The sequence below is a fragment of the Castanea sativa genome, chromosome 5, assembly GCF_040712315.1.
Source record: "Castanea sativa cultivar Marrone di Chiusa Pesio chromosome 5, ASM4071231v1".
NCBI classification, from domain to species: domain Eukaryota; kingdom Viridiplantae; phylum Streptophyta; class Magnoliopsida; order Fagales; family Fagaceae; genus Castanea; species Castanea sativa.
The window spans coordinates 48528310-48536929 of NC_134017.1; the positions used below are offsets into that span (position 1 = coordinate 48528310).

Consider the following 8620-nt stretch of genomic DNA (forward strand, 5'->3'; position numbering starts at 1 on the left):
GAGATAAGATTGAATGTATGATCCGTCTGGAGTTCCCTGCTACGAATAATGAAGCGGAGTATGAGGCCCTGGTGGCGGGATTGAAGCTTGCAATAGCAGCTGGGGCCAGGAAGGCAATGGTCTACTCCGATTCCCAAATCGTAGCTAGCCAAGTTAATGGGAGTTATGATTGTAGGAATGAACGAATGAGAAGGTATCTCGAAGAAGTGAAGGGTCGGACGAGTGCCCTCCAATTCACGATAACTCAGATACCGAGAGAAGAGAATCAAGAAGCGGATCGACTCGCAAAGGCTGCTTCGGCCGAACCTATGGTCGTCCCAAAGCAGGTATTGTCCTTCGTCCAATATTCATCGTTACTAGATAATGTTCAGGTGCAGGAACTAACCACTAGAGATGATTGGACGGTTCCAATTGTGGCGTACCTCAAGGACGGCAAGCTTCCAGACAGGAAGGAAGAAGCAAGGAAATTGAAGGTTAGGGCTGCCCGATTCATACTGATCAAAGGCATCCTCTACAAAAGAGGATTCTCCCGACCTTATCTAAGATGCCTGGGCCATGACGAAGCAGACTACGTAATGAGGGAAGTTCATGAAGGGATCTGTGGAAACCACTCAGGATCAAGATCTCTGGTACACAAACTACTCCGGGCAGGGTATTACTGGCCGACAATGCAGAAGGATGCCCACATGTACGTAAGAGCCTGCGATAAGTGTCAACGATTCGGCAACCTTATCAGGCAGCCAACGGAGGAACTCACACCCATGACGGCCCCATGGCCATTCGCACAATGGGGGTTAGACATCATGGGTCCATTTCCAATAGCGGCAAGGCAACTGAAGTTCTTGGTGGTTGGTATCGACTACTTCACCAAGTGGGTGGAAGTAGAAGCTCTTGCTACTATCGCGGAGAAAAATATTCGCAACTTTGTATGGAGAAATATTGTTTGCCGATATGGGATCCCGAGAGTGCTCGTGTCAGACAACGGGAAGCAATTCGACAACGATGCATTCCGAGATTTTTGTTCTCAGCTGGAAATCAAGAATCACTACTCGTCGCCCGCTCATCCACAGGCCAACGGACAAGTTGAAGTCACGAACCGGTCCTTGTTAAAAATCATCAAGACCCGGCTCGAGGGGGCAAAGGGCATATGGCCGGACGAACTACCAAGTGTCCTATGGGCGTACAGAACAACTGCAAGGACGCCAATGGGAGAGACACCGTTTCGATTGGCGTTTGGTGTTGAAGCCCTCATACCAGCAGAAGTGGGATTGACAAGCTATCGCGTGGAAAGTTATGACGAGAGTAAGAATACTGAAGCATTACGTCTAGAGCTTGACCTTGTTGATGAAGTTAGGGCAACAGCGGCCGAAAGACTGGCGCGGTACCAGGACATGATGGCAAAACATTACAACTCTAAGGTTCGGCACCGGGACTTCAAAGTTGGAGATCTAGTGTTGCGAAAAGTGCTTGGCGCTACGAAAGATGCATCCCTGGGAAAGCTGGGTCCCAACTGGGAAGGTCCGTACCGAATCATCTCATGGCGCAGGAAAGGAACGTACTACTTGGAGACATTAGACGGAAAGAAGTTAGGCCACCCCTGGAATACGGAGCACCTGAAGAAGTACTACCAATAGTGCAGCAGTCACAACACCTACTGCTTTACTTTTCAGTCTAATTTTAGAATGTTATGGCTTTTACTTTTTAGAGCTCAGTTTTTCTTTTTCATGAACAATTTGGTTTATTGAACTTATGAGAGGAATTTTTTATACGTGCTGATGAAAGTATACAATGAAATCAAAAACAAATCCACAAAGTGGACGGATCACCCAAAGGGTGAAAAACCTACAAGTCCCCAAAGTGGACGGACACCCAAAGGGTGAAAAATCTACAAGTCCACAAAGTGGACGGATCACCCAAAGGGTGAAAAATCTACGAGTCCACAAAGAGGACGGATCACCCAAAGGGTGAAAAACCTACAAGTCCACGAAGTGGACGGATTACCCAAAGGGTGAAAAACCTTCAAGTCCACAAAGTGGACGGACCACCCAAAGGGTAAAAACCTAGTCCACAGAGTGGACGAATCATCCCATGAATGTTTGCATGGTGGACGGATAGCAAAAATACGTTTGAAAGTCCATTCACAAAGTGGACGGGTTAACTGGATACATGACGGTTAATGAGCAAGCAACATGCAATAAAAAGACTTGATAAGACAAGTTTAATAATTACTAATGACGGTTTAAAGTTCTTTTACAACGGTAAAAACTTTTACAAAAAAAAAAAGCAAGTATCCTATTCATTCTTTGGAGAGCTCTCGACCAATGGACCGTCATTTGGCTGACTAGGAGGAGGAACTTCGCCTTCATCAGCTGGAGCAGTGACGGCAAACACTTCGTCTGTACTTTCTAAACGGACGGATTGTGCAAGTGTTTGCCCTTGAGCGTCAATAGATATATGGGATACGTCCAGGTCAGGGTACGATGACTTCACCTGACGGATGGCGTCATCGAACCCGTCGGCAAAGGAGCTCCCCAGCTCCGTCAAAAGGAGTTCAGAATCACGATATTCTTGAATGGCTATCTCCTTTGCGCTGTGAAGCTTGGATGTTGCCTCCGTCAGCTGCTTCTCCTTGTCGTTTAGGATCTCACGAAGATGCCCGTTCTCTTTTTCCACCTCCTCTCTGACCTGCTCTGAGCATTTGAGCTTTCTGTCCATGTTGATCTTGTAGGTTTTCAGCTCGTGCAGCTCATCCTCCATCGTCTGGCTTTTCTTTCTCAGACGATCCATGGATGTCTCATGATTGAGACAACGGCCATGGAGCCCTTTCATCATCACCATGGCCTGGAAGCGAAGTACAATGTTATGACAGATATAAAAGAACTTAGCAACAATACCAGACGGATTCAAAATTACCTATGCAAGGGAGAAAAGACCCGTCTCACCCATTGCCTCCGTTGAATGGTTGCCTAGGTCTGCATAGTCGTCGGCTGTCAGCATAGACGACATCTTCTCGAGGGCATAGCTTGAATCCTCCCGGAAGAGAACGGGTGGTTTCTCTCCGGAGCCTGCTGGGCCTTTCATGAGGCCTTTGCCTTTTCCATGCTTGACGCCCATCTTGTCTGCCTCCAGGGCCACGACGGGTTCAGTGGAAGTCTTTAGCTTCTTGGGAGGACGGTCCGTTTTCTCAACTTGAGGCCGTTTTGACGGTACAGGTGGGACCGTCCCTTTTGTTTGACCCCCCTCTTGCTTTTTCTTCGCCGCCTGTTGCTTAATGAATGCTCTCCTCCTGGCGGCGTCCATCTCTGCAAATCAAAGACGGATGATAAAGGAAAGGTAAAAACAAGAGAAAAATGAAAGACAGGTATAGCTTTGATGAACTTACGTTTTCGAATCCTGTTATCGTATTGACGGGCAGCGGATGTAGGTTCAGGTCCGTCACAATACCAGTTTAGTGTATCGAGTGTGACGAGTTGAGCCCAAGTCCTCTCTTGCAATTTTGTTTTGTTAAAAATTTTCTCCAGAAAATTCCACTGCTCCAAATCAACCTGAGGACGGTCTCGAGCTGCGATAAAGGACGGTTAGGCATGTTAGTTAAAAAAAAAAAAAAAAAAAAAAAAAATTTCGAATGCTGGACGGAAGCAAAAGGAATACACCTACCCGACGGGGGCATTATGCCCCAAGTTGTATCGACGGGCATGTTAGTTACATCTCCTGGACGACACATCCATTCGTCCCCTTCCAAAAAAAAGTAACGACTCTTCCAGTCTCTGTTCGAGTCTGGAGTGTCACTGACGAGCCTCAATAAAGGACTTCTAGCTGCAAAGCTATACATCCCCTTGGACTTGACAATCTCTGTTGGACGGTAACAATGGAAAAATTCTTCCACCGTCAGCCTCCGGGAACCATCAGACATTGCCCCATATAAAACCTTAACCCCAATGAACACTCTCCAGGCATTGGGGGAGATTTGGGTGACGGACAGACCAAGGTATTGAAGAAGTCGACGGTGAAGAGAACTTAATGGAAATCTGAGCCCCGCCTTTAAAGCTTGCTCGTAGATTCCAACACCGTCTACTCCCTTGTAGTAGCACTTCTCGGATTTTTTGGGAAGACGTAGACGGATGTCATCTGGTATTTGGTACTTGGCCCTAAGTGTGTTGAGTTGAGATTCAGTCATGGATGACCTAAAATCATTTACCGTCCAGAGAGGCAGCATGACGAACTCCCTAAGCCCATCTGGGCCAATTATTGACTGAACGGGGGGATCCACACCGTCCAAGCCACTGCTGGACGACTCAGAACTATCCGTCTCTATACCACCGTCAAGGGAAGAAGAGGTACTTGACAGGTTCCTCTCTTCACTTGAAGTGTCAGGATCTCTTGGACCTGACGGAAACTTTTCATCGTAGCCCGCCCCCTCGCGGACAAACGACTGGTTACTTGACGCACTAGACATTACCTACATTTATGACGGTATAACCTAAGACACCGACGGTTCTAAAAAAAGTGCATATACTTAAAACAATGAAATTCAAAGAAAGACGGAGAAAGGTTTGGAATACATACCGGATTTGCTGAACGACAGGAAGGCACTGTAGTTGTGACGGTTGCGCTCTGCTCACAAGTTTTTGACAAGAAGAAGAAATGAAGGGAGGAATATTTGGCCTTTTATAGAGCAAAGGGCACGGAATACGAAGCGACGCCTCGATTTTGGGGAATAGCCAATCCACGAGGGCCACGTGCTCTTCGTCAGAAATACAGGCCACGTGTCATCCGTCGTGGTATACCAAGCCCTTTCCCATTTAATACATTGTCTTCAGTCATTCCATGGATCCGTCAGGTTATAAGGACGAATCCAAGGACTGAAGGGGGCAACTGAAGGGGATAAAAATGGTAAATGGACGGAGACGTTGAGGATGGATCGACACCAGCAGTGACCCAGTTATGACGGTTAGGTGTTGCTGAATATCCGTCTTGTATAAATTAATTATGGATGCCACGTGGCATGTCGTCTGATATATTTCAGATAAGCCTTTGCTTTATCCCCACGCAAACGTGTACACTTGGACTTCTTGCGACACACGTTTGGGAAGACTCCTATATGGAAAGGAACTTGAGAAGGAAGTTGTATCCTTAAAGAAAGGTAATTCTACTCAATATAAATACCCAGAAACCCTAGGTATGAAGGTACGCATAATATTCTTAACTCTAGCACTCTAGGGTTAAAGGAACAAGATTCTAACTTGACCTTCGGAGGGTATTTGGCCGACACCACACCGGTGCTCTCTTCTAGGTCCTTCGTTTCCTTTTTGTAGGTATTGCTTTCGTTTGAGGAGCGCTTGCAATTCACTGGTGATATTTTCGGCTTCATCATTAACCATCAATTTCAAGATTTTTACTACCGCGCATTCTAGCATAATGGTCAATCCACGAGTATAAAATTCTTGTGAAGTGGAGGATAAGGGTTAGAGTTCAAGTCTCCAGAATAGAGTTTCAAGCATCTATACACTTTTTTTTTTAGAGGTTACACATCTATATACTTAAAATTATACTAAAATAGAATTTCTATCTTATATTAGAAAAACTACAAAATTTTCTATTTTCTCAACAAAAAAAAAAAGTCAAGATTTTCTACAATTTACGATTACTAATAAGAGTGATAATTTATATATATATATATATATATATATATATATATATATATATATATATATATATGAGAATAAATTACGTACGGAGCTGGCATAAAAGATAATTTTTACGCTAGCCAATCTCGAAACACCACGTCAGCGAATCAGTGCCACGTCAATTAAAATATAAAACCTTTGACTCAAGCAAACTCAATTGTGGTTAACCATACAATTTACTCTCAGCAAACCCATCTTATCAGAAAATTTCAAAATCTCTCTCTTCTCCAGCCCATCTCCAAGCCTCGCTCTCTCAACCATGCCATCGCCTCTGCCACCAAGACCCTTGTGACAAGCCATCGTTGTCGCACGAGCCACGTCTCATAGCCCAAATTCGTCGGACTGCTCTGCTGGCTCAGCCACTGCCGTAAGTTTTTTCTCTCTCACATTTTTTATTGATAAGCTCTGTTTGGATGCTGAAAAAATGAAGGGGAAAAAAAACTTTGATACTACTATTTTTTTTATTCATTTGCTGGTGCTAAATCTGGCTTCTTTTTTGAGTGGGTATTTTTAGTTGTTGGTTTTGAGCTTTCGGGATTGACTGTAATAAGCTGGTAGCTGGTAGCTATTTCAGCTTTGTGAGATATGGGTGTTTTGATCCGAATCTGTTCTAAAAGCTATGGGATTTATGCGTTATTTTGATACCACACCCAAGTTTCTTGAGACAAGGATGAAAAGTCAGAAAGAAAAGAAAAATAAATAAAAAGGGAAAACCATAAGCAAAGCTACTGTGATGAGTGAATATTTAATTATTGAAAAATGCTTCATATGCTTGGCATAAGTTAAGAAAAAAGACATGAAAATGACAACATATAAGAAAAGCATGAGTGATTTTTTTTAAGCACCTATTATGATTTGCCTGTATCATTGGTGTTTATGCATATACTTGGGTAAAAACTCTTCCCTTTGTGTGCCTTATTTTCTAATTTGCTACGTTATCTTAACTTTTCATTTAGTTGTTTACAAACTTTCAATATGATTTTTTACAAGTCAAGGGAAAAAGAAAAAGGAAATTTTTGATAATTTTTATTTGGTAAGCATGAATAAATGCACTAATTCACCTTATAAAAGCTTAGAGCGTTGTTTGTTATTGTAAGGTTAATCATATTGGCTTGAGGATGCATAGACTCAGATGTATGATACTATGAATGTTCAATTTGGCTTTCAATGAGTTGTTAATTATTTTCCTTCTTGTACCCCCCTAAACATGGTATTGGATTGTGAGTAACCATCAAAATTCAAGATTAATGTTTTACTTGATCTGTCCAAATGCACTGCCATGGAATGGTTAAATTTTGCTCTGCTTTGCCTATTTCAAACCCTTGATGCTCATTATCGTGACAAATACAGTCTTTCATCATCAAAATCTCATTTCCTTTTACCATTTTTGCTTGTAGGCTGAATTAAACCTTATGCTTTCATTGGCAAAACATGGTTGATTTGATGCAAAAGGTTCTTCTTTAAATTTTTGTCCAATTCCTGGCCAAACCACTTGAATTCTTATGCTTTCATTGGCAAAACATGGTTGATTTGATGCAAAAGGTTTTTCTTTGAATTTCAGTCCAAATCCTAGCTGAGCCACTTAAATTCTATGCAGTAAGCAAAACTAATTTGATGCAAAAGGTTTTGTTTATGATTTGATGCAATAGGTTTTTCTTTTAAGTTTTTCATAGCTAACTAGTGCTTGAATTTGTAATTAACATATTTAAGGGGGTTAAAAACATTGAACATTTAGCTTACTGCATATAAAAGCATAAATATTTATTTTGACATATATAATGCATTTGATTTTTCTTTTTGTAGGAAATGAGTTGGAGCAACCTATCATTAAAAAGGGTTTGAAGACAAGGGTACAAGTATTGTTCATAAAATCAAGTGCAAGCTTTATGCAAAGTTTCATGTACAAATTTTTGCTTATTTGTTATGAAGAAAAGGTTTTGAAGTATTCCATGACCGATTGAAGCCGATGTATCTTAAATAGCAACATTAAATTCACTAATTTTCAATTTAAGTAAAGATTGAGATTTGATGTGTTCTGGCTTGTAGGACAACTTGGACAATTATTTGCAAATTTTTTAGCAACTTTTTGGATAGCGTTTGTAGTTGACTTATGAAAATACTCAAATATGTTGGTTTTTGTATGTGCATGTTTGAGTAGGTTTTAGTCAAACAGTGATCATATATGTGATATGTTATTAACATTATGAAAATATGTTTAATGAGTTCTCACTTCTCAGGGCATCATCAATAGTAAGGCGATTGTTTCAAGTTGAACAATTCCAATGTTGCATTACAATTAAAATTTGATTCAAGAGAGTAGTAGACAAGAAAAAAATTTGATCCAAATAAAATATGAACAAAATTTTATTAAAATGTACACTTCGATCACAGCCATAATAATAAGAGTTCTATTGAAATACACTTTGATTACAATGTCATAATAACATGATAGTTTTCCAGTGTCTCTTGCTTCTTGACAATACATTCCCTCCACAGTCTGCAATTTTCAGTCATAGCTTGATCACTTTGACTTGTCTCATGTTATACAACTTGCCCCACCCTTTCCTGGAATAATATCTCTTCATTATGTAGGTTCTTTCGTTATCGAAGCTCTAGAATCCCAAGTTTTACAACACATGAAATGCAGTCACCTGATGATGATTTAAAATGTAGAATATCTTGCACTTTGACGGTCTATCCCCTCAAGTAATTGATGATATAAAATAATACAAGATGTATACAAAAAATTGATGAAACCTATAGGAAATATCCAAAAAATTTCAATCCTGCATATATTACTCACAGTGGATTCAAAACCACTTAAACTTTCATGAAATTTCCTGCTCTAACAATACCAGGCTCTGCTGCAAGAGAATCATTACTCACAGTGTTAGTAGGATGGCTTGAAATGCCACAATACTAAATATGGATAT

The 8620-nt window shown here is 41.2% G+C and overlaps 1 long non-coding RNA gene across 1 annotated transcript; it reads left to right on the top strand.

The window, feature by feature from the left end:
- The first annotated feature begins 5846 nt into the window (after positions 1-5846).
- On the top strand, positions 5847-7916 carry LOC142637129 (uncharacterized). The gene is made up of 2 exons (XR_012844558.1): positions 5847-6054; positions 7491-7916. It is a non-coding gene; the product is annotated as an uncharacterized LOC142637129 (long non-coding RNA).
- The last annotated feature ends 704 nt before the right edge of the window (positions 7917-8620 follow it).